Source organism: Grampus griseus (assembly GCF_964374135.1).
Source record: "Grampus griseus genome assembly, chromosome: 10".
NCBI lineage: Eukaryota > Metazoa > Chordata > Mammalia > Artiodactyla > Delphinidae > Grampus > Grampus griseus.
Window position 1 is genome coordinate 10682728 of NC_139004.1, and position 25331 is coordinate 10708058.

The window sequence follows — 25331 nt, forward strand, 5'->3', positions numbered from 1 at the left end:
TTTTTTTATGGCTTCTGAACGTTATTTCCCAGTTGGAAAAGTCTTTCCCATTCTAAAGTTACTAAATAATTTCCTTATGCTCTCTTCTACTGCTTTAGGGTCTTAATCTTTTACGTTTGGAATTTATCCAGGTGTCGGGTGTAAAGTATGGATCCAACTCTATTTTTTTCAGGATGGCTTCTGTGTTGATCCAACACCACTGATCAAAGGATCCACTTTCTCCTCACTCGTTTGAGATGTCATCCATAGGCGTGTTTCTGTTTATTTCTAGAGTCCCTATTTTGTTCCATTGGTTTGTCTGTCTATTCCGACACAGTATTGTATTTTTCAGTTGCTAATGTTTTCGAATATGTTCTAATATCTAGTATACATATTCCTCATTCATGGCTCTTTTTATTTATAGGTTTCCAGATAAATCTTGTTTATTTGTCCATATGACATTTTGAATCACCGTGTCTGCATTTTTAGGAGTGTATATCTAAAGTGAATGGCTACCAATACCCTTAAAATTTTGATGATATGGCCACTTTTTCTTAAGGCTCTTATCTCTTTCACACTCAATCTTGACTTGTTCTCTTTTGGTCAGGGACACAATTCTAAGGGACACAACTTCCACTGCTTTCTGAAAAATGAAATTATTAGCAAGGTAAGTTAAAGAAGCCATGCATTTGGTGTACTCAGTCTTCAGCACATGTCTGGAGAGGTTAAATCCGTCACTCGTAGGGGCATCTTAGGAAGTCATCAGTAACATCCTCCATCAGTCAAGGCAGCCTGTAGCATATGCCCAGAGTCTCCACTCACACACTTGATCTTTTCCCTCCATATGCGTGGATTTCGGTACCCATTTATTCATCGGCTGTTTTGGGAGAACACATTGTGCGCCAGGCACCATTTTAGATAATGGTAACGCGATAGTGTACAAAACATATGAAATGTTTATCATGCCTCCTTTTGAAGCTCCAGATTTGCCTTCTATGGAAAGAGGCTATTCCTGATATATTCAGTGGATTAAACTTTTTCCATTCATTCGTTTCAATTTTTGCTTCTTTGGTAATATACCTGGAGTAAGTATTTTGTACCAGACACCGTGCTAGGAGCTGGGGGCATTTCTTCCTCATGTCATGTGTTTTCCATTCACGAGCATCTTAACATTCTTTTTGATTCTATCTTCTTAGAGTTATTTTTCCTCCTGATGCTTTCTGCTGCCATTCTGGTCAGTACATGCAGGAATTCTTCATCCTTTCTAGTTGGCAAGAATTTAGGAGGCTGTTCCCCAAACCCTTTTCTCCCTAGCAAAAAAAAGTCTGTGTTTATATCATACCCAATCCACAGGAAGACAGCCATGAGTGAACCTTGCAAGTCCCTAAAAGAGCTCAGTCCTAAAGATATCCTACTCCTTGGGTGGCGGGCTGGGCTGAACATAACTTCTAGTGGATTGCTTCTGGCCCCTTGCTCTGTGATCCGCTGTAGTATTGGGATTATTTGCCATATTTGTTCATCAGGTCACGTCTGGTCTTGAGGAATTATTGGAAACCTCTGTTTAGAAGCCGCTATGCATTTGCCTCACACCAAACACAGTTCCACGGCTAGGTTATTATGTATTTGCTTGATATGCAAATTGTACAAAGTCATTCTTGTTTACTTTAAAAAAAAAATATCCCTCACTCTGTTGATGGCAATATGGCCAAGTATCCCACTCAGTTCACAGTGCTTCTTTCTGAGGAGGATGACTCTAGGATTGCTGAGTTTCTTTAACTGTCAGAATTGATTAAAAGCCTCCTTGTCAGAATAGCCTAACAATCATTGTTGGAGAAACTTTAATTTGTCTGATCACGTAGCTCTTGCCTACCAAGTCCTGACTCTTGTTGCACAAGTCCACATCTTAGGTCCTGCAGAAGTTTTGGGGTTCGAGGATGAATTGGGCTGTTGGCTTTTATGAACAGCAGAGTTAATTTAATTCTACAGTGGGACTCCAGGAATTCTGCCCCTGTGGGTAGGAAGTGTCTCAGCATCCAGGCCCACAAAGACCCGACATCAACAAAAACCAATCTCGTGGTTCAGAAACATAAAACTGAGCAGCATAGGATACCAGCGTGCACCTTGTCTACTTTTTTTTTTTTTTTTGGTTAATCTGATCCATCCCAAAAGTGCAGCCCTTGTGAGGGAAGACACAGTTATGAAAGGCACTGGCCAAGGTTTGAACTGCTTCAATCAAACCTTCGGTGTGCTCGTGAAATTGGACGCTGCTCTGAGATAAAAGAATTCTGCTTTCTTCAAAGAGAATGCCCAGGGCTCCTGCTCTATTTGCTGGAAAGCTTTCTGCTTGAGACCCCAGATCTAGACTAGAAACGGTGCTGTTGCTTCTTGCCTGAAGTGGCTACACGTGGAAAGAAGTGACTTCTCAAAGGCAAGTTTAAAACATCAACCCAGGGTCTCTGGAAGGAATCTGTCTCTCAATGTCTCCATGGGGAAGGGTGGGTGAGTTCATGAAGGAGAGGAAGGAGGATTCTCTGCTGGAGGCAAGAACTAGATGCAAAGACCGTTGCGTGAGGGAGGGAAGGAGAGAGGCCTGAAGCTTGGAAAAAGAACGATGGAAAATTCTAGAGAGAAGAGGAGAGAGAACTGTTAGAGGCTGTGATCAATCAAGGAAATAATAGGGAAGCAAAAAACCAAAACAAGAACAAAAACACTACACAGTAACAAGGAGCAGAAGCTGCCTTTTCTGGGGTCCCTTGCAGTGTCAGCCTTTGCTATGAGTAATTATACCGTTGGCAGGGACAAGCTGATTCTAAGAGGACTGATTACTTATATTTTCTTGAACATCTGAATTTTCAAAATTCTCTTCCAGTGTGGGCCTAAGTGCCCTGAGATGCAGAAAACAAGGTGGAAGCATTCTAGTTTCTGATTCATTTTAACAAACTTAAAAGCTTCTAACTCAAGGGGTTGAAAATGCCGGGTGCCTCTTCATTAACTGTATTCCAAATAAGTTAACTAAGAAAGTGATGTCATTTCTGGTGATGATGAAAATGGAAACATCCTTGCACTTCCTGCAATAATATAGCCTGGTTTAATGTTCTCTGTTGGTATTTCTCACAGATATTAATTGACTTGGGCAGAATAGACTGTAGTATCTTAAAACAGTTTGTGGACTTGAAAATAATTGTCTTTGGATCTATGCAGATAAATGAACATAATTTCAATGGTTGCTATTGGACCTGGGTCCCTGTTGAGCTCCTGAATGAACGGTGGACACTCCCTTCCGGGACAACTTCACAGGAGAGTTGAGTTTGAATTGAGTTTCTACAACTTGCAGGGTAAAGAATTTTTACTTGTGTTATGGACTCAATTGGGTCCCTCCTCAAATTCATGCGTTGAAGCCCTAACCCCCAGTATGGCTTTGTTTGGAGATAGGGCCTTTAAGAGGGTAATTAAAAGTAATTAAATGAGGTCATAAGAGTGGCTCCCTGATCCAATACGACTGGTGCCCTCATAAAAAGACGAAAAGACCCCAGGGATGCTGTGCACAGAAAAAAGACCATGTGAGGACACAGCAAGAAAGTTGTTGTCTATAAGCCAAGGAGACAGACCTCAGGAGAAACCAACCCTGTCAGCACTTTGGACTTGGACTTCAAGCCTCCAGAACTGTGAGAAAATTAATTTCTGTTGTTTAAAGCACCTAGTCTGTGGTATTTTGTTATGGCAGCCCTAGCAAATTAATAAACTGGTAACCTCACCTTTATGGTTTTTCTGCTTTCATTGGAGCCACAAGGGCTTAAGCTCTGTTTAGGTTATGGCATTAGAGCGTTAGCATATTAATAAACTGAAAAACATGACGCAGGGAAGAAACCAGAGCTTGATCCCTGGCTAAAGTCCTGACACACAGTGGGTGCTTAATAAGTGCTTCTAGAATAAATGGAGAATACGCCAGTAGGAATGGCTTTTCATAAAGTGTGACTCTGAAGTGTCTAAAGGAGTGACCACATGCCTTGGCCTGAAGAATAATGACAAGACTCAGAGGGTCCAGCTGAGTAAACATCCACCAAGGGCAAGACTAAAAGGCCACATGAAGGAAGGACCTGGAGCAGGGAGTGGACCCTAAGGAAGGAGCAGAGTTGTCTCAGAGGTCATGACAAAAATTGGCAGAAAACTTCAGAGAATCTTTGCCATGAGTGGACGAGCTGGTTAGGGCCCAGAAAAAAAAGAAAGAAAGAGAGGAGCCTGAGGCCAAAGAATCCCAGTGGCCGATCTACACAGGACTCCAGAGTTAAAAATCATTGTCATTGTGAAACTACAGACTTGATGTGAGGGGAGGTGGGTGTGACCTGGGGAAGCAAGAGTTACACCCACCTCAGTCACAGAGACGCTTCAACTCTGTCTGTACAAGACGCTACGAAAAATTGCCGCTCTGTGTCCCTTCCCCATGGCCTCCTATTTTCCACACTCATCTTTGGCAGTGATGTTTATAGACAGTGAGAGGGTCAGCCAAAGGCTGCAAGGGAAACCTGCAGCCTGGATAATCTCGGGTGGGCAAAACACTGGTGAAGACAGTTTTCTTTTTCTTTTTTTAAAAATTAAATTTATTTATCTATTTATTTTTGTCTGTGTTGGGTCTTCGTTTCTGTGCGAGGGCTTTCTCCAGTTGTGGCGAGCAGGGGCCACTCTTCATCACGGTGCGCAGGCCTCTCACTATCGCGACCTCTCTTGTTGCGGAGCACAGGCTCCAGACGCGCAGGCTCAGTAGTTGTGGCTCACGGGCCTAGTTGCTCCGCGGCATGTGGGATCCTCCCAGACCAGGGCAAGAACCCGCGTCCCCCGCATTTGCAGGCAGATTCTCAACAACTGCACCACCAGGGAAGCCCCCATGAGACACTGTTTTCTATGGCATCATAGCCATTCCACTCCTGGATCCCGGGCAGAAAAAAACCCTTAGCCTCGTAAGCAGGGGAAGTCTTTAGTTACCAGCGCTCTTTTCCTCACGCTTTCTCTGGCCTACCTTAATTTCATGTAAGATGCCAGCCCAGGATACACACTTCATCTTTATATAAAACACAACTTATCTTTATACTTTAAAGAGTTCTCCACAATGCATTCCTTCTCCTCCACCTTCTCTTCTTGTTCAAATTCCCTCTTTTCTCTTTTTCAGAACCCTTCTGATAGCCCTTGTCCTTAGGTCTGGACTGCCACACACAGCCTTCAGAGACAGCCGGCCTCTGCTGCCCAGCTCCTTGGAGAAGCTCCCGAGTAGAAGGCCATCCAGTTGCCTTCCCCACGCCAGGAGATATGCCAGCTCCCAAGGCGTTTTCCTCCCACCGTCCAACTTTGGCTGACTTTGCACAGAGACGTCGTGAGCTTCACCTCATACACTTCGAGGTTGGCTTTTGACGTTCTTTACATTTGACCCACTTTCTGTAGAAACTTTCCACACCCTTGGCATTGCTGTTTCATGGCTGAGAGCAATGTTTTGACATTCCGGAATATCTCAACACAGATGAGAATGTCTAATTCCAACATTAAGAGGAAGGACAAAGAACATAATTTCCTAAACAGTGGATTTGTAAGAAATAAAAGCCTGTTAGCACAAGACCTACAGCCTCAAAATGGAGAAAGCAGAGAGCCTGAGAAGGCTTGCTAGAACCACAGAATTCACTGTAGTTTTGTAAGATCTGAAAGAATAACTTAAAGAGAAAAATTGCCACGCTAAGGGGAAAACTCTATGTAGATAGCAGTTTTAAAATACGCATTCAGGACTTCCCTGGTGGCGCAGTGGTTAAGAATCTGCCTGCCAGTGCAGGGGACACGGGTTCGAACCTGGTCCAGGAAAATCCCACATGCTGCGGAGCAACTAAGCCTATGCACCATAACTACTGAGCCCGCGCGCCTAGAGCCCATGCTCCGCAACAAGAGAAGCCACGGCAATGAGAAGCCCATGCACTGCAACGAAGAGAAGCTCCCGCTCACTGCAACTAGAGAAAGCCCGCATGCAAAGATAAAGACCCAATGCAGCCAAAAATAAATAAATTTATATTAAAAATATATATATGCAAAGACAAAGACCCAACGCAGCCAAAAATAAATAACTAAATAAATTTATATTAAAAAAATATATATGCATTCATTCACACATGCAAGTGCAAAACCTCGTGTTTTTCTTCCCACAGTTGCTTTCTATTTCACTCTAACTCAACAGCTGTAAATGGCTTTGGTAAATCACACCAGTACATTTCCATTAACATGAGCAAATTTATGTCAACTGCGTTGACAACTGGCAGCCTCGAAAGACCCCACTCTTCTCTTGCACAGAGATCACACATCTGTGTCACACCTACAGTTTCTCACACCTCCTGGTACCATTTGTCTATCTTGTTTCCATTTCGTTCTCCTCTGGACTCAGAAGTCTGCATGCTTGTCAATCAGCTTTAGTGTCAATGAGGTATATTCTGACTCGGTACAGGCTGCCCCTATTACTCCCTTCTCTGGCACAGCTGCCTTTTTATACCAGTGAATGAGGTCTTTCCTTGCAAAGCAGCTACATTTGTGTGCTGCAAAGATGGGAGATAAATTGGTTCTGAAACCGCACCATTCTGCATCCCTTCAGGGTAATGTCCATTATTCCATAAACAGATATTTTTTCTGTTGTAACATATATGAGGGCTTATGATTCCCACCCATCAGGAATCATCCCCTTAGGCTTATAGAGTTTCTAGAAAGACACGTGATGTGGACAATCCTCAAGTTCACCGTCTGTTCTGTAGACAGACTGAGCCACTCTGCATTTGATCCAGCTAAGAACTCAACTGGGGTTTCTCTCACTATTTGTGGTGAAGGGCCAATGCTTTTTATTTCCAATATACCATGGACTGATACTTTTATAAAATACAAAATCAGGTACTTGGATGCTGTGGCAATGTCAAATTGCACATAAAAGTTTCTAAGTGCTTGATCTCACCTTCCACACTTATTGCAGATGGGTGACAGTTAGCTCATGGACCAGCCCAGACCTATGGACCACACTGCGGATAGACATTGAGTCTTGGCCTATTGGCCACACCATTCTAAGACTCATCTTGCAAAAACTACCATGTGATGCAGGATGTGCTCTCCTCTGTTTCCTAGGGCAGACAGTTTCAGACCTAGGAAGAGAGAAATTTTAAACTGCTTTTAAAAGAACAGGTGCTGGGCTTCCCTGGTGGTGCAGTGGTTGAGAGTCTGCCTGCCAATGCAGGGGATGCAGGTTCGTGCTCCAGTCCGGGAAGATCCCACATGCCGCGGAAAGGCTGGGCCCGTGAGCCGTGACCGCTGAGCCTGCGCGTCGGGAGCCTGTGCTCCGCAACGGGAGAGGCCACAGCTGTGAGAGGCCCGTGTACCGCAAAACAAACAAACAAACAAAACTGACGGGTTGGTGATTGGCTATGGGGATCACACAATGAGGAAGATGGTGGTGTCAACTGCTGAGCTGGGAAGCGGTGGGAGAAGAATCAAATTTAGGGGAATGATGAGGAGTTCAGTTTTGGACACGTTTACTCTGAAACGAATGAAATTTCACTTCATTTCGGGGGACCCGGACTGTCTGTGGGTAAATCGTGGTGTGGTCAGATTAGCAAAGTTTCATTTCTTTGGTCCCTGTAACTGGGATAGGGAAATTGCTTTACCAAATAGCTTCCACGTCGACTTAAACATTAAAAAAACAAAACAAAACACAGTTATCCACCTAGCCCCTCTTTACACATTTAGGCAGATAATACCATGAATGTTGGAGTATAAGCAACACATTATATTAAACAAGCCATGCCATGTACATCTCCATTGGAAACATTAGGAAATGAAACTCGGCAGCTACCAGATGTACTGAATGATCAAATCAGAGGGAGGTGAGTGTGTTTTTGAAGCTCGCCAAGAGAATTTACAACCGAAGTGTTAAAAAATTAGGAAGATAATATGTATTTGACGGTGACCTCAGAAACATCTTAAATTTTAGCTTTTGACAACATCTTCCTTTTAGCTTTCACAAAAACCTTTGGTTTTTCAATTACATCCAATAATATGAAGCATTTTGTACATTAGAAACTGATGCCTTCTGCTCATATAAAAATGCTCATGATAAAAAAAATATACGGCATCCAATTTAGTCTTTTCATAATAAAATAAAACCTGATCCAACAGAATGTAATAAAAGAGAAGTGGAACCAGATCAGATGATCTACCTCTGAGAAATGCACAAGTCATCATTTTGATAATCTCTTCTTCCTGAAACATCAGCAGAAGTGGGTCTTTTGTCAAATTAGCTCTATGCTAAGAATCTTTTATCTTTAAATTTCTTCCTGACAATTATTAATTTTCAAGATCAACCAGAGCCATCAAAGCTATATACACAGAGATCTAGCCATCTCTTTTCTTCCTTTTGACTCTGATGCCTGGGGTAATGGTCAGGCCAAAAACAATTAAGCAGAATGTAGGTCATTTTACCAAGTGATAAATTTACCCATTCCTTTGGGTCCTCACTCTGAAGTTTCTGAGGCTAACCCTACGGCAGGTGCTATTTTGAGCCGAGATGAAAGAAAAGGATCTTCAAAGAATGTGACTGCACAGTACACGTTATAGAGCACGTGGCAGAAAGGCCTGCAGGAAGGGGCACTTGGCTTCAAGAGAAGCCTGCTGCCCTGGAAGCAGCCAGAAAATCTAGAGGCTACATCTGGCAACACATGTCTTTTAAAAAGAGGGAGGAGAAAATGTGGAATGGAAGAAACCGGCTAGAAAGGCTCAACTCTTTTGTGGAGAGCACTGAACTGGGAGTCAAATACTGGATTCCAGGCCCCATCAGACCATGAAACAGCTGTATGTATGTGGTAAGCATTTCCCTTCTCTGGGCCTCTGTTTCCTCTTCTGCAAATGAGGGCATAAGTTGATTTTTCAAGTCCATGAAAAGTCTTGATGGCCTAAGACTCTGCTGTTAATTAATCTATCCCTTTCTACTAGGTGTTTCTTTTTTGTTTCATCATCTTGCCTTCTTTCCTAGCGCAGCAGGCAGAATAATGCCCTCCTCCCCCTGCCAAAAAATGTCCACATCCTAATCCTGGAACCTGTGAATATGTTTCCTTCCATGTCAAAAGGACTTCGCAGATGTAATTAAGGATCATACCTTGGGGAGATTACCCTGGGTTATCCTGGTGGGTCCAATGTAATCACAGTGGTCCTTATTAGAGGGAGGCATGAGTGCCAGGGTGAGAGAGAGAGAAAGAGATATTTGAAGATGCTGTCCTGCTTGCTTTGAAGGTGGAGGAAATCGGCCAGGAGTCAAGGAATGCAGGTGGCTTTTGGAAGCTAGAAAAGGCAAAACAGATTTGCCCCTAGAGCCTCCAGAAGGGAGCTCTGCCAACCCCTTTTAGAATTGAGACTTATAGAAATATAAAATAATAAATTTATGTTGTTTTAAGCCACTGAGTTTGTGGTAATTTTTTGTCGCAGCCACGGGAAACTGCTACCCTAGACCTCGGGGTCTGGATCCTCCCTCTGGGGGCGTGGTTAAGTAGCACGGTAGCAGAGGGCTAGAGTCCACCATCCCTAAAGAAAGATGTAGGAAACCATCACAGAGGATGAATACTGGGCAATGGAGGAGAGTGAAGCTTACAGGCAGCACTTAGCCAAAGAGGACACCTTTTTGTTCACCTGAAGCCATGGAGGTCTATACACATCCCTTCTCTACAGAAGCAGTCGATCTTCAGTGGGGGATTAGCATTTGGACACTGACCCAGTGCAGGCAGCACCATCTTCGAATTGAACCTTGCTTGGACGTGCACAGTATCAATCGGAACAGAGACAGCAAGACCAACAGAAATGCGACTGCAAAGGTGCTGTGGCTGAAGCAGGAAATCTACTTTAAGGGATGAATTTCAGAAACTGTAGACAGAGACAGACTCAGTCTGCCAGACAGACAAAGTCTCTATTAATTGCCCGTTGGTTGATAACACTCCTGGGCCACAGAAGGGAAGGGTGGGGTGTGTCTGTATTCATCTGAGTTGGTCTGAGACACCCAGGCAGAGGTCCAAGGAGAGCTCTGGCCAAGATGCCCTTGAGGCCCACATGACAATGCGTTCAATGATTAAATAGTCAGTGTGTCAGCTATGGCTGTCAAAGGGACATTCAGTGGTGCTACCCAGGAAGTGTCATGGCAATGGCATTCACAGATCTTCCCAATGGAGGATCCCTACAGCTCCAGTTCTAACAGAGAAGCTTCCACACCCACGGTGCCCTGCATTGCCACAATGTCCTAAGGAACACGGCCCAGAGAAAGAAGGGCCAGCCCAGAGAAAGAAGGGCCAGCCCAGAGAACTCAGGATGCCCAGAGACGGAGCTGTCAGATGTTGACGGTGACACTTGGAAAAGCGTGTTGGAGAGAAGTGAAGATTCCTGGAGAAACCAGTTGCTATTGAGTCAGTGTTTGGAAGCACTTAGTAGAAGGATTTAAACAAAGACTTGGACTTGTTAGTAAAAGACGTGATTAAGGAGACATTCCAGAGCAGAACACCTTACATGAGGCAAGGATTGTGTGTGACGCTTTGGATTATCCACGTGCCCACTCTGGTCATCTACTGCAAATTGTTCAGATTCCATCGGATGTAAATTCACACAGTGCATTTCATTGTTCTTTTTAATTGAGCCTTTCTGTTGGCTTCAGGAAATGCTAAGCAAAAGTATTCTTTCTGTACTTTTATTTGAAAAGGACGTTGTACTTATATTAATAAACATAGGCAGCTGAATGGTGGGTGTTGCTGGCCCTCAGGCTCAGCGTCTTACGCTCCAGGTGGGTGATGGTATGTGTACAGCGTCCTCGGGGGAGGCAGTACCCGTGGCAATGAAGCACAAAAGCTTGTGCTCTGAGAACTTGGACGCGTACATGGTTTCTGTCACTTCATAGCTCTGTAACGAGAGCCAGTTACTTTGCCTCTTCAGACTTCAGTTTTCTCATTCTTAAAACGGAGGTTAAAATAGTACCTCCCTATAGGATGCTGATGAAGAAAAACAAGTACTTAATGCATACAAAATGTGAAGCAAAGTAAGTGCCCGGCACAGAATCAGCATTGAATATATCCTCGTTGTTATTGACAATCAGTTTCTCAACACGGATTATTTCTGCCAATGGGTGCTACACATAATGATCAGGTAGCCAGAAGTTGTGAGTTCAAAACCATACCCAGGGGACTCCCCTGGTGGTGCAGTGGTTGAGAATCTGCCTGCCAGTGCAGGGGACACGGGTTCAAACCCTGGTCTGGGAAGATCCCACGTGCCACGGAACAACTAAGCCCGTGAGCCACAACGACTGAGCCGCGTGCCACAACTACTGAAGCCCGCGTGCCTAGAGCCTGTGCTCTGCAACAAGAGAAGCCACCGCAATGAGAAGCCCACGCACTGCAACAAAGAGTAGTCCCTGCTCGCCGCAACTAGAGAAAGCCCGCACGCGGCAACAAAGACCCAACACAGCCAAAAATAAATAAGTAAACAAACAAATAAATTTATTAAAAGAAAAAACCCACACCCAAGAGCAGCTGCCCTGTGGAAGAGTTGGGCATGAGAGTGAAGCCCTAACTCCCACGCATTCCGGAAGTCTGGAGCACCTGCTCTTCTGCTTTCATGGTGTGGCAGCTTCCAGCAAGTTCTCTGGCATGAGCTGCCCCATTTTGCAGTAGAGGATTAAATTACCTTTCCATCCACCGCAGGGCCAGAACACTCCCTGGAGCCTAGGAGGTGATTAAATATCGAAGATCTAGGACTGGAGAGAAATATTTCTCTTTTTCTTTCTCACCCGTGAGAAGGCACAGCAGGTGTCTTCCAAAGGCAAAAGGAAACTCATGGCCACCTTCATCCCTGCTGACAATATCAGTGGTCTTCAGGGGCCCTGAGGTACAGTGATCACCTCCCAAGGCAAACGCTGCCCTTTCACAGACCAAAGGAGCCCACAGGATGCTAGCATAGGATGTTCCCTTGGCTTGGAGACAGGGTCCAGCTCCCCAGGGGACAGAACACTCAGCTTTCCATCTCCCGCCACCAGTCTTGGATGGCACAGACCCGTCCTGGGCTCACTGAAGTGAATGCCAGTGTCCTCGTCAGTGGCATTCCAGGAGTGCTCTCTGGAGGAGGATGCCTGCCCTTTGCTTCCTAGTCCCTCCTGGCAGTGGAGCCCCAGTGACCTCACGCCAGACAGAAAAGAACAACAAGTCTGCAGGGCAAGATGGCTGGCTTCACTTCCTGGAGAAAATGTTTCTTCCTCGCTGACTTCTCTGAAAGATGATGTTCTCCATCTACTAGAAAGCTGTAGAGTTGGGCAAGGCATGGGAACTTTTAAGTTTATTCTATTTCTGCAGGGCTAATGCGCTTGATGGGGGGATGAGGCAGTTACAGTAGAACCCAGCAGGGTCCTGGCTGCCCCCAGTGTCTGCTCCCTGAATCTCCCCTTGCTCTGTCAGAGTCAGAAGAACTTCTTTCATTTCAGGAACTCCTTAGAACTCACCAAGCAGACTCATAATTCCTACCTTGTTTAGTCCACGTGAAAATGGTCATATGAAGCAGTTTGGGACCATAGAGAAGCCCAAGTCCATCTACTAGGGGGTTTCTAGGAAAGAGAAACTGATGCCCTGGCACCACCACTTCCTTACTCTTTCTCTCTTAAACCCAAATGTGATGCCCGGAGTCTCAGCAGCCATATTGTGACTGTGAGGCTGTAAGTTGGAGATGGCAAAGGGGAACGATAGAAAGAACATGATTGAGCTGCTACACCAGCTTTGGACTGCCTGTCTCCAGACTTCCTGTGTGAGAAAAACAAACTCCCCTTGCCTCTTCTTTTTTTAAAAGCCAATACTTGTTGGAGTTTCTGTTACTTTGTGAATGATACAAGGTCTAAAAACATAGACTAATTCCAGAAACCCCTCATCCTTATGTCTGTTGGGATAAGCTTAGTTCCACACTGTCTCCTCACTTCCTCTTCCCCCTCTCTTCTGCCCAACACAGCTTCACGTTCAGATTAACTCACCTCTCCTTCATCCCTCAAGGTGTCCAGTGAAAGGAGGATACTTTGTCTCCTGCTGACAATATGGGAAGCATGATGGAGGGCAGCCTCAACTATATTTTAGTATCTGAGCAGGAAAACTCGGGGTTTTTTTCTAACTGACAATTTTAACTGAGCATCCTGCTTTAACGCAGCAATATCAAAAAAGTCTATAATTCCATATCTGGGGTTGTGTAGATTCCCCTGGAATTAGCGGGGATTTTCCCCAAGCAAGTCATACATTTATCTGTTCAACATATACGCAGTCAGCTGCTGAGATCGACATATGTTCTATTGTTCATTCCCCCGGCCAAGGCCAAGGATGACCAGGGCCCCTCCTGCTCTTTCTTAATGTGGTGGAGCAATTACTTTGATTAGTTAAAAAAATTAGTGGTGTTTTCATGAATTGTATTCTTATTCTACTTGAAACAAATGACTGCAAATTATTCTATTTGAACCACATTTAGTTTATCACTTTTGGCTAGGATTCCTGGACCTCAATATGTAGCAGTTAATTCAAAGAGTTAACTACTTTAAGTGATGTAGTGTAATTCAAAGAGGTTTTTTTTTTTTTTTGCGGTATGCAGGCCTCTCACTGTTGTGGCCTCTCCCGTTGTGGAGCACAGGCTCCGGACGCGCAGGCTCAGCAGCCATGGCTCACGGGCCGAGCTGCTCCGAGGCACGTGGGATCTTCCCGGACCGAGGCGCAAACCCGTGTCCCCTGCATCGGCAGGCGGACTCTCAACCACTGCGCCACCAGAGAAGCCCTCAAAGAGTTTTTGTAGCAAAGACGCATGCACTCACACGTGTGTGTGTGTGTGTGTGAACATACACACACACAGTGCAGGGACTCAGACTGGTTTAAGAAGTGTGCCTGGATTCATGAGCACATTCCAGCAATATTTGATGCAAGTCTTTAGAAGAGGCCTGTGGGGCAGGAGAGAGGCTGAGCTGGAAGGCAGGCAGCCTGGGTCTCATCCTGCTTCTGCTGCTACCCAACTGGGAGGCCTTGCATGCGTCACTGAGTCTTTCTTGATCGCAAGTCCCGTCCGCGAAGCACTGGCAGTTGAACGAAATATTCTTTCAATTCCTTTTAGCTCTGACCTTCTGTGAGTCCAAGTGCCCTCCAAGAATTACGCTTTTCCTTTGATTTTTCAAGACATAGCATCAAGAACACTGGTTTTCCATTTAATGAAAAGTAATCTCCTTACCTCATACCCGTTACAAAAACACATTAGGCACAATTTTTAAAATTATAATTTGAAGAAATAGTAAAGGCTTTCTTATAACTTTGTGGGTAGGGGAGGCCCCCAGAAAGAGGCATAGAAAACCTAACTACAAACGTCAACATCCACAAAATTAAAACGTCTGTGTTATGGGACAGAGCGTGTAGACTGGAGGACTATATTTGCATACATGGAATAGACAGAAGATTGTATTGGAGTAAATGTGTGTGTTATTATCTACAGATCACTTTATATTGTAGGGCTTACCTCACTGATCCATTCTTTCAGGGATCACAGTTCGGCCCTGCCTGTTTCTCCGTGTCTGAAAGTGGCTCTAACTCTGTCAAAGCTAGAAGTTGAAGTCTTCTCAAGTTAATAAAACCTGCTTCCTCAACTGTAGAAAAGTGGATAAAATGTATGTCAGTTCACAAAAGAGGAAATAAACTGGCTAGTAAAGCATATGAAACATGCTCCCATCATTCCTAATCAGGGACCTTGAGATCAAAACTAAGATCACACGTTGCATAACGTGGTGGTGAATTTAAAGAGAAGTGGGAATAAACATCATGCAGGTTGTACGGTTGTAGTGCCATTTTGGAGGGTCGTTTGTTAGCATCTAGAAATTAAAATCTTCCCATGTATTTCTTCTGCTTTAGCACTTTGCTTTTTCTATGGTCTTAATGGTGCAGATTTGGATTAATGATAATCTGTGGCTCACTTTCGATACTTGTTCCATGTATGTTCTCATTCATTCATTCAAGTGTATTTAATAAGCACCTTGAACTCATCACCCAATGTAAAACTAGGACCTTGACGATGACTTTTATTGTGTCATCATCCCTAGGACAGCCCATCTCCTTCTTCACCCCAAGGAAAGGGCATCCATGATCCTGTCTTCCCAATTTTGTTCTTTTAATGTTTCTATAGTTTCATCTCATCTATTTAATTTCTAAAAGGTATGTTTTAAAATTTTAGTGTTTTAAAACTTTATGTAAAAAGGCACAAAACATTTTAAAAAGTATAAAAAGAAAAGAAAAGGCTTTTTCCCATAAGCATGAACTCAAAACCAAGACCAGGTCAAACCCAAAGAGAATCTGGTTTCATGGTTACATATTTAAAGAATTGTTTTCATTTAAAAATTGTTTTCCAAATATTTTAGGAGGCCACTGTGGGAGATTTTAAATGAGTGGAAAGGAAAGGAACTCATGCCTCAGTGAGATTTTTATTGAGAATTACTGTTGAGAATTTGGAAGAGCTTATGTGATATTTCGAATGGAAGAAAAGTTTGAAACATTCACAGGAGGGTTCCATTAGAAAGTTTGAAAAGGCTTGAAAAGACGTGTTAAAAATAATTCCAAAAAAAAGTGGGGGAAAGAGAGAGAGAATAATTACCAGATAAGGAAGCTTTTCATATGGCATAGTGATAAAACAGACTGGTGATTAACCTGGCAGGTAGAGAGGAGACCCACGATGGTAACTGGGGAAGTGAGTACTCAGGATGGTAATTCTTTCCCTTCTTCTGAGGAAATAAATGCTTTATTGAAGCGATTCCATGAGGATCTTCACAATTTCTTGGAAGAGCTGGTGATTCAAGAGGCTTTTGTGACTACAAAACAGTTATTTAAATCATTTCCTGAGGAAAGCAGTTTGGAAGAAGATTTAAAACATTAATGCCAGTTTAGCTATTCGTGTGGAAAGCGATCAGGACTGAAATAGATGTTTACCATCCACACAGTGTTTTCTGTAGCGTTAAAGGCAGTGTCACATCTTGGAGACGTGAGAGCTGAGTTGCATCGTCGCAAACTAGGAACCACCTCCTTTCCAGATTGAATATCATGATGCAGCTCTAGGAAGCCTGCAAAAGATATAATATTGTGTGTCAGGGTTTAACGGTAGGGGGAAAAAACCAAGGAAAGTCGAGCTCAGGGACCTATATTTTCATACTTGAGGATTTGTATTTGAAGAGAGATAGACTTGTTTTACTAGTGGTTCATTGGAAAATGGTTTAAGTCTAACAACTTTGTCCTTCAGTAACCTACATCAGGAGATAATCAGAACTCGTGTTAAGGAGGAACATAAAGTCTCTTTCATACAGGACCTTTTACAGTGAATATACAATATGCATAAGAATGGACCAAACGGTCCTGGGAAAGAGTAACATAAACCATTGCTGAACTGGATTTAGATATGTTAAATAAATAACTAATTTCACAAGCTCATTGGGTTAAGTCACAGTGTTTTCACTTGGAATACAGAAAGTGGATTATAATGAATCTTTTACAAATGCTACCTGAATTATGGGCATTTGTAATTTGGCTTGGCCTTTAAGGAGCCTATTCCTAATATCCTTTTATAAATAAAACAACTGTATGCATATCCAGCTTTTCTTTTAGTATTAAGTGCACATTGCTAGATTCTCTTAGCATTAAGTGCATGTGTAGATGTCTTTCCTTTTTTTTTGCGTTACGTGGGCCTCTCACTGTCGTGGTCTCTCCCGTTGTGGAGCACGGGCTCCGGATGCACGGGCCCAGCCGCTCCGTGGCATGCGGGATCCTCCCGGACCGGGGCACGAACCCGTGTCCCCTGCATCGGCAGGCGGACTCTCAACCACTGCGCCACCAGGGAAGCCCGTCTTTCCTTTTTATATTAGCCTTCCCTTGCCTGATTCTTTAAGGGGCCTGATATTCGCAGGTGCATGTGTGACATCGTGCCCACTTGGAGAGTGATGAATTGGGTGTCACTTTGAAGCAGTCACAATGTATCATGTTAGTAGTTTGCATTTAGTTGCCAGTTAATTAAATAACCTCTGTCTTTTACTGCAAAAAATCTTGAGCTTTATTAAGTTAGAAAATTTACAACCAATAGCATAATCAATAAAACATTAACAAACATGTCACCCTGACAAACCTTTCGTATTGATTTTCACATTCTTATAAAGCCTGTAGTCTGAAATAAAAACGATACCACTATAATGGGTGTAACAACATTAGGCAGATCTACCACTCCACAGGGCAATTGTGAAGCTTTTCAAATTGCCGTTGGTTCTAATTATTTGGAAGTCTCTACTTATGGATGTATTCGGAATGGCTTCACCGTTGAATGAGCTTAACTCCAGGGTCTACCGTGAAAGATAGAACTCGTAGCAGAGATGACATTCGAATCTTCATTCAAGGTGACTGCAGATTGAAGGAAGAACTCATGAGATTTTCTTGCTAATACAAATGGCAACTTCAGATTTGGTTTAGTTGTCTGACTTTTTCAGGAGCCTATAATTATGTTCAGTCTGAAATGTCCAAATGACAGCTTTCCCTCCCTATGTGTGCATGTGGAGAGGGCCATTTTATGGGCTAAGTGTCTGGGAGTTGGAGCTGAAGAGATATTGGTTGTGGTGACTGAGCAAGTCGCTTCTCCTGCATGGTCTCCGTGCCAGCCAGCAAGAACGACAAATGTATTCCCTGATATGAGCAAAGGAAAGTCTACATCATGCTGGGAAAAGGGAACTTGTAGCCTGGATTTGCAATTCTGAAAGTTGCCTGAGATGGCTTAGGAAAGGATTCTGTCTTGTGATTCCGCTCCCCTGTATGGTATTTCAAGTAAACAGGGTGCCATGTGGAGCTGATGTAGGCTTCCCTGGAAGGAAGAGGACCCACAGGTGGGGGAAGTGGAGAGTGGGTGGTTAAGTACCCCCCATGTATGCACAAGAAGCTGTATTGTAAGATCCTCTCCTTAGTCCTGATTCCATAAATGCATCCCACCCTGGCAAGTAGCAGAGATGATGTACCCACCCAGCTGTTTAGTTTATTCAGTGAATGTAAGGTGACTGTCAGAAGAAAGAAAAAGACAAACAGAACTTTGTAGAGTAAAGTGACGCAGGGGCTCACATTTACATAATCTTTAACACAGAGAGGATTCCTGTTAGAACTTAATGCTGCTTTCCTCAACCCCTCTTCCCATTTTCAGAGGCAACCGTGGTGAACAGAAGTGCTGAGCCCCTTAACAGCAATGGTTTTTGAGATAGAGATCTTTAGTAATATTAATAATTCACCTGGGTTGGAAATGAGAAAGCATGGGGTTTCTATCCAAGCAAGAATCTTTAGAGAAAATTCTGGAAAAAAGCTTCCCAGAGAACAGAAATGAGACAAAAACTACATTTTTTATGTGTCGCTTGTTATTTTAAGTTGGATTATATTTTCAATTTAAATAGTCTTGGGATGAATGGTGCCCTCCCCCCCCCCCAAAAAAAAGATATCTCCAAGATATTCCATTATCTGTAAATATGACCTTATTTGAAAAAAGAAGCTTTGCAGATGTAACTAAATTAAGGATCTGGAGATGCTGTCATCCTGGATTACCCAGGCATGCCCTAAATCCAATTACAGGTGTCTTTATAAGAGACAGAAGTGGAGACAAGACCGTGTGAACACAGAGGCAGTGATTGGAGTGATGCAGCCACAAGCCAAGGAACACATGGAGTCGCCAGAGGCTGTTAGAGGCAGGGATGAAATCTCCCCTAGAGACTTCAGAAGGAGCAGGGGCAGGGCTCCGCTGACACAGTGATTTTGGACTTCTGGCCTCCAGAAGTGTGAAAGACTACATTTCTGTTGTTTTAAACCACCCAGTTTGTGGTAATTTGTTTCAGTAGCCCTGTAACATAATACATGTGTTAATTCACTTAAGCCTCTGAACCACCCCAGAATTAGGTACTATTATTAGCATAACCCGTATTATAAATAAGGAGCCTGAGACTCAAGGACGTGAAGTCCTTGGCCTTGGACCTAACTGACTGCTTCCATAGTCCGTCTACATCATTGCATCAGGGGTCCCCAAACAGACACAGGTTCCTGAGCCTTTGAGACAAATCACCTGCCTTTTGTAGACTCCTCCAGCTTCGACTTCAATCCATTTTCTTAGAGTTAAATGCAGAAAACTTGGACAATTCAGAAAAGAAGAAGAAAAAAAAAAACAAAACAAAACACTGAAAATGTCCACCGTTTTACCTCCCAAAGAGAACCAGTGTTTACATGTAATTTACACACACACCCAGACCACACACCCACACATAATATTTCACTTGAAAACGATGGGTGTTAGCATTCATCATGATTCCCAGATTTCCTAGTAAAATTTCAAAATAACACATAGGATTACCATACCAACTGTTTATTTTGCTAACTCAGGCCACTGAAACCGCAGCAAAACAACAAACAAAACCTACCATCCAAAAATCACCACCATAGTACAAAAGAAAGGAAGTTTAACCCCATAAAAGCAAGATGATAATCTCAGAGCAAAGACTATTGCTACAAATTAAATATATTTAACTTTGTGAAAAACTCAACACATTGCCCTCACTTTTCTCCCAATGTCACCGACCCGTGGAAACTTTACTGTACGCAAATAGTAGTCTGCCGCCTAGACCGGTGCATCTCAAACTTTAATGTGCATTCAGAGCATTTAAGGCTCCCGTCAAAATGCAGATTTTGAGTGAATAGGTCTGGGTGGGACCTGAGATTCGGCATTTTTACAAACTCCCAGGCGAAGCTGATGCTGCTGGTCCAGGGACCATCTTTTTTTTTTTTTGCGGTACGCTGGCCTCTCACTGTTGTGGCCTCTCCCGTTGGGGAACACAGGCTCCGGACGCGCAGGCTCAGTGGCCATGGCTCACGGGCCCAGCCGCTCCGCGGCACGTGGGATATTCCCGGACCGGGGCACGAACCCATGTCCCCTGCATCGGCAGGCGGACTCTCAACCACTGCGCCACCAGGGAAGCCCCAGGGACCATCTTTTGATCCATGGACTGTAAGCTCCTAGATAGTGGTACATCTTTCTGTAGTCTGATTTTTTTCTCAGAAATCTATTGTGAACATTTTCACATATCAAGCAACATCGTTCTACAAGGTGATATTTAATGGTTCTATTTATACCTAGACACCTGAATGTATCTCAGTTTAATCACCTAGTCTCTTATTGTTGATTATCTATGTTGCTTTTTTGCTTTCTTCTCCCTCTCTCTCCCTCCCTCTCTCTCTTTCTCTCCTATCATAAATGGTCTATGATGAACATTCTTGTACCTACATATCTGTGAACTTGTCTGATTAGTTCTTTAGGAAATAATCTAGAAATGGAGCTTCTAGTTCAAAGGAAAAGCACGTTTGACACATACATTTTTAAGGTATTTAGTATGTTTTCCTTTCATCCTAACCCAGCCCTGAAGACCAGAAATTGTTTTTCAAGTCCTAACGTCATGTTGCTTTCTCTAAGAAGACTTTCCTGACACCCAAGTCAGGATGAAGCGGCTCCCTGTTGCCTGCTCAGCCCCCTGGTCCTCTCCCATCCTGGCAATTACCCCAAGGTCCTGGGATTGCCCTGGACTATCTAGGAGCACTGAGTTTCCTGAGGCCAATGCCTGAGTCTGTTCAGTCCACAAAAATGCATGTTAAATCAAAGAATAAAAAAGAATTCCTAGTAGACTTTATAGCTAAATGGTTGTTGCATGCCTAACTAGCACCAACTTGAATGACCCAGTTACGCAAAACAAAACAAAACAAAATAAGAGAATTTCTAATAATATGTTAGGCCTCTTCATATCTATAGAACTTTAACATTGGCCTAGAAAAAAAGCAGAAGAAATGATAGTAGCTGTAGCAATGAATGGGCTCAGGCTATGAGACCATCAAGTTTAGTTCATATTTTCCCTTCCTTAAAGTAAGCATTGGCCTGCTTTACTTACACTAACCTCTAGAAGGTTTGGGAGAAGGATGGAATATTCTAATGTGCATGGTCTTAACTCTTCTCTCTCAGCCCAGCTTCAACCTCTGAAGGAACTTCCCTCAAATACTGTAGAGAAGAGAGAGACCTGGAGCCCGAAGGCTCTTCAACTGAAATTCTTTCAGGGATAAACAGACCCTTGTTCTCTCTGGGATGTGACCCTGCCAAAGGCAGCAGAATGACCCACAAAAACCCCTGGAGGTTCCTTCCACTCTAGCATTCAATGGGCACCGATGGATGTTCCTGTAAGAATAGCCAAAGGATGTCCAAGTGAATAGATCCTTGGAAGAGGAAGGAAAAAAATGAAATTCAGAAGACAGGGGATCTCAATATGGCCTGGTCTTTGATAAAAATGATGGCAAAACATTCAGGCACACCAAAATGACTCTCTTCTCTTTCCACTGTATTCAAGGAGGACAGTTCTTTTGTTTTGTTATTACCTTTTGCATTGCTCTGTCCCAACTGTAAACACTTCCGTGGCACAACACTGGGTTGTTCAGATGAATAAGGCACGTCAGTTGGTAGTATGGAAAGGTGAGTATATTTCTGACGGTTCTTCACCAGGGATGACAAGTATGTGACACAAATATTGCAACATACCCCAGCCCCTCTCCCCACTGCCGCCCTCCCATGCTGGCTCATTCCCTTTGTGGACATTGCTAACTGGTCACTACGCTCTTTCTAAACCTACCCCAAAGCCTGGTCTCGCACTCGGGGCAGCTGGCTTGTACCACTCCAGGGTGCACCTGGTACTGTGCTCTGTGGGAAGTCTCCCTGCCCCCTCCTTGCCCCACCCAAGTTTTAACATGTAGCAGCCCTGCATTGCGCATGGGCCACATCAGGCAAAAAATTGTTGACTGAACGTAGATGTAGCAACGTAGATATAACCTCTGAATCCTTCTCAACATAGCACTTCAAACAGCCACTGCACATCGATTGGATTTGGCATGCAAGACGAACCCATTTGCTATTCCTGCTTCAAGGAAACACAGTAAGAGGCTGCCAACACAGAACATATTTAATCATCTTTGCACAAGTGTGTGTTGGGTACATGCATAATGTGTATGCAAATACAGTTTGCTTAGAACATGTAATTCTCTCCCCTCACTCCCTCCCACTCCCTCCCTAAATATACAAGTTCATGAAAACCACACCTGCGACTGCTTATTGGGATGGGAATGGGTCCAACTTATGTTCTCAAATTTATAACACTTGCATGTGAATTTCTAAAACGTGGTTCCTGTAATAAACGACAGTGCCTGGCAGAAAGGTACAAAATATTTATATCTGGGCCTCACAACGTTTTTGTTGGCTTCCACAACCTGAGTTGATTAGAGCCATGTTTGTGGACATTGGTCTTTTCTCTCTCTGGCCCCAGGTTAGTTTCTTACCTGTCCCCCCCATCACAGGGCCCCATCTCATTAGACTGAGAAGAATGAGACGCAACCCATGCTAAAGTAGACGCTGGCAAAGTCCATGTTCTGTTAACATTTCCAGGAAAATCAGTAGAAAAAGTAGCACAGGAAAGGAAGGCAGACTTTGCACATTTTATTTTTGTCTTCCAGGGTCCATCACTGTTGCTCAGCATCATGGCAGGATAGGAGATGCACTATTTACTTGTCATGAAACATTTGGAAAGGATGTTGAAATCCTGGTATAAAGACCATTTCAGGGACTTCTCCGGCAGTCCAGCTGTTAAGACTCCGTGCTTCCACTGCAGGGGGCGCGGGTTCGATCCCTGGTCGGGGAACTAAGATCCCGCCTGCCACGTGGTGTGGGCAAAAAATTAAAAAAAAAAAGACCATTTCACAGGAGATCTCCTTTCAATTGTATTTCCCTTTTCTGAAAAATAGTATTAACTTACAAGTGTTCAGTGCCTAACCAATCATGTAGAAAACTATCTTACTTTCACTTTATCCTTTCCTTTACGCACAGCTCAAAAACCCTGGGCTCAGTGGAAGAGGTCCTAAAATAAATTCATGCCATTATTTTCAGAAGCTTATATTGAGTTTACAATTTTGACAGTGCAATTGTCTATCCCTGAGTCTGTGGTCTCTTTTGCTAAAGAACAGAAGGTAAACTTCTTCTCTTGGCCAAAAAGTAAACATGGCAGGCAATAGTAGAGGGGAAGAAAATATTTGGGATAGATGAACTATGGTTTGATTCAGTTAGAACCATGACATTGGGCTATTAAAAGAGCCCTGACTGGATAAAAGTTGGCCCTAAATTTTGTAGTGAGGTTAAGATTACCCTATGGGAAACGCAAAACACTCTTCATTTATTACAGTTTTGGAAAATATCATAGGAAACAAAATTAAAGTCCTTTAAGCACTAAAGTTTAAAGGAGTTGATGGGATTTCTTCTGGTAAAAGACTGGGTAAAAACAGGAACTTGTAGTTTCCCATCAGTTCAACCTTTGGTAGCAGTTGATAATATGAGTTAAATTAATCAAAATGGGGAAAAAGCTAATGACACACTTGGGAACAAAAATAGCTCCTTAATGAAAGAAACGGAGTTAAGAAATTATAATAGAATATCGGCTGATGTGCCCTTTGGAAATTATAAATTTGTAAAATCCCCTGACGTAGTTATTAGCTGGAGTCAGATTATCGCCCACTCTGACCCTGGAGATGTGTGATCGGGAAGCGTGTGTTAGAAGAGCCAAGGTCCTGCTCACTCCTCGAAGGGTAGATTTTGTTGCCTGTGAACAGCACGAGCTGGTGGCCGGATTGTGTCTGAGTCAACTTTGCTGTGGTTTCCTCACAGTTTTCGTCGATGCTTGTTGAGAGTTGGCTTCCTTTCTCTCCAGTTTTCAGACATGGGGCTGCTGGGACCAGTCATCCTCAGGTCAGGCTTTTGGAGAAGGTTCACATCCAAGGAAAGCATGAATTTCCTGAGCCAATTTAATAGATGATTGGTCTGGGCAGAGCTCCTGTATTACCAATGGATAGAGATGAAGCTGAGAGGCTCCTGGTGCCCAGAGCAGGGAGAAGATTCAAGCTGTGACCGAGAGACTTAGAGGCAGGCTGAATCCGTACAAACCAAGGACCAGGAGACTGTCTTCAAGGTGGGTGATGGGCAGCTGAGCGTGGTTCTCTCACTACATCCCTCCAACGACATAGTCACCAGCCATGGAAGGGTTCTGGAGCTATGGCAAGTGGCACGTATAGTCTGCAGGTATCAAGGCCTTATCTGGTCTCGCCTGAATCCCCAGCGTCCAGAAAGCACAGTGAGTTCTCCATACTGGGTTTTGTTGTTTGCCAGAAAGAATACAGACTTTGGTGAGCACAGCCCCTGTTTCACCATTTATAAGCGGACAGTCCCTGGTCCATTACTTACATTTGCAAAGCTTCAATTTTTTCCTTCCATAAAATGGAATGAGAATACCTCCCTCCTAGGACTGTTCTGAGGACAAAACGACACCAAGTAAGGAAAATGCCTATCACGGTCTCTCAATAAACGTTCATTATCTTCATTATGTATTAAGTGAATGATTCAGAGTAATAAAAATGAATCTGTACTGTGTCCTAGGCATTGTCCTAAGTGAGGTAGATATGATGACTCCTCATTTAATAAATAGAGAAATGGAGGCTCAGAGATATAGAGGAATTTAGAGGGGCCATAACAGGGACTGTGGTTGAGAAGAGGAACTACATATTCTGCAGTTGCCGGAGGAGATCGAGGAGAAGACACTGGCCAGGGGCTTTCTTCTTGAGGAGACCCAGGTCCTTGTTTCCCCTCGGCCGGCCAGCCAGCCTTCACCTCGGGACTGGGCAGAGGATCTAATGAGCTGCCTGAAGCTGGTGCTAACCAAGGATTTATGGAAGATTTTATTGCTATTTCCAACTGAGAACTTCTCTTCAATCATTTATGGAAAACATAAAAGCCAGTGGGAATCAAATAGGATAAAACAAGGTCGGAAGCACTCTTCCAGATGCTGTGCACAGCTGTTTTTTGCTTAAGCAGTGGGAGGAACAAAGAAGGATCTTCGTTTGCTATTTGGGTAAGAAACAGTACCGTTAAATCTCTCCTCCATAATTCATCTTGCCCCAAATAGAAGGTCAAATTTCAGACCCTCAACCCTTTTTGTCAGTCTTCTTCTGTTCTTTTTATCTCGTGGGACTAGTCTGGAAAAATAGTAAGGATTCTATTCCATAAAGGAAAAAAAAAAAATCTCTCTGGGGTGGTGGATATCGAAATTCCAGAAACACAATGGAATGCACGGAGGGCTTCCTTACGTGCCAAAATGCAGACGGCTCTTTCTTCCAACTTCATTTCATAGAGCTAGTGAGTCTTAGCCC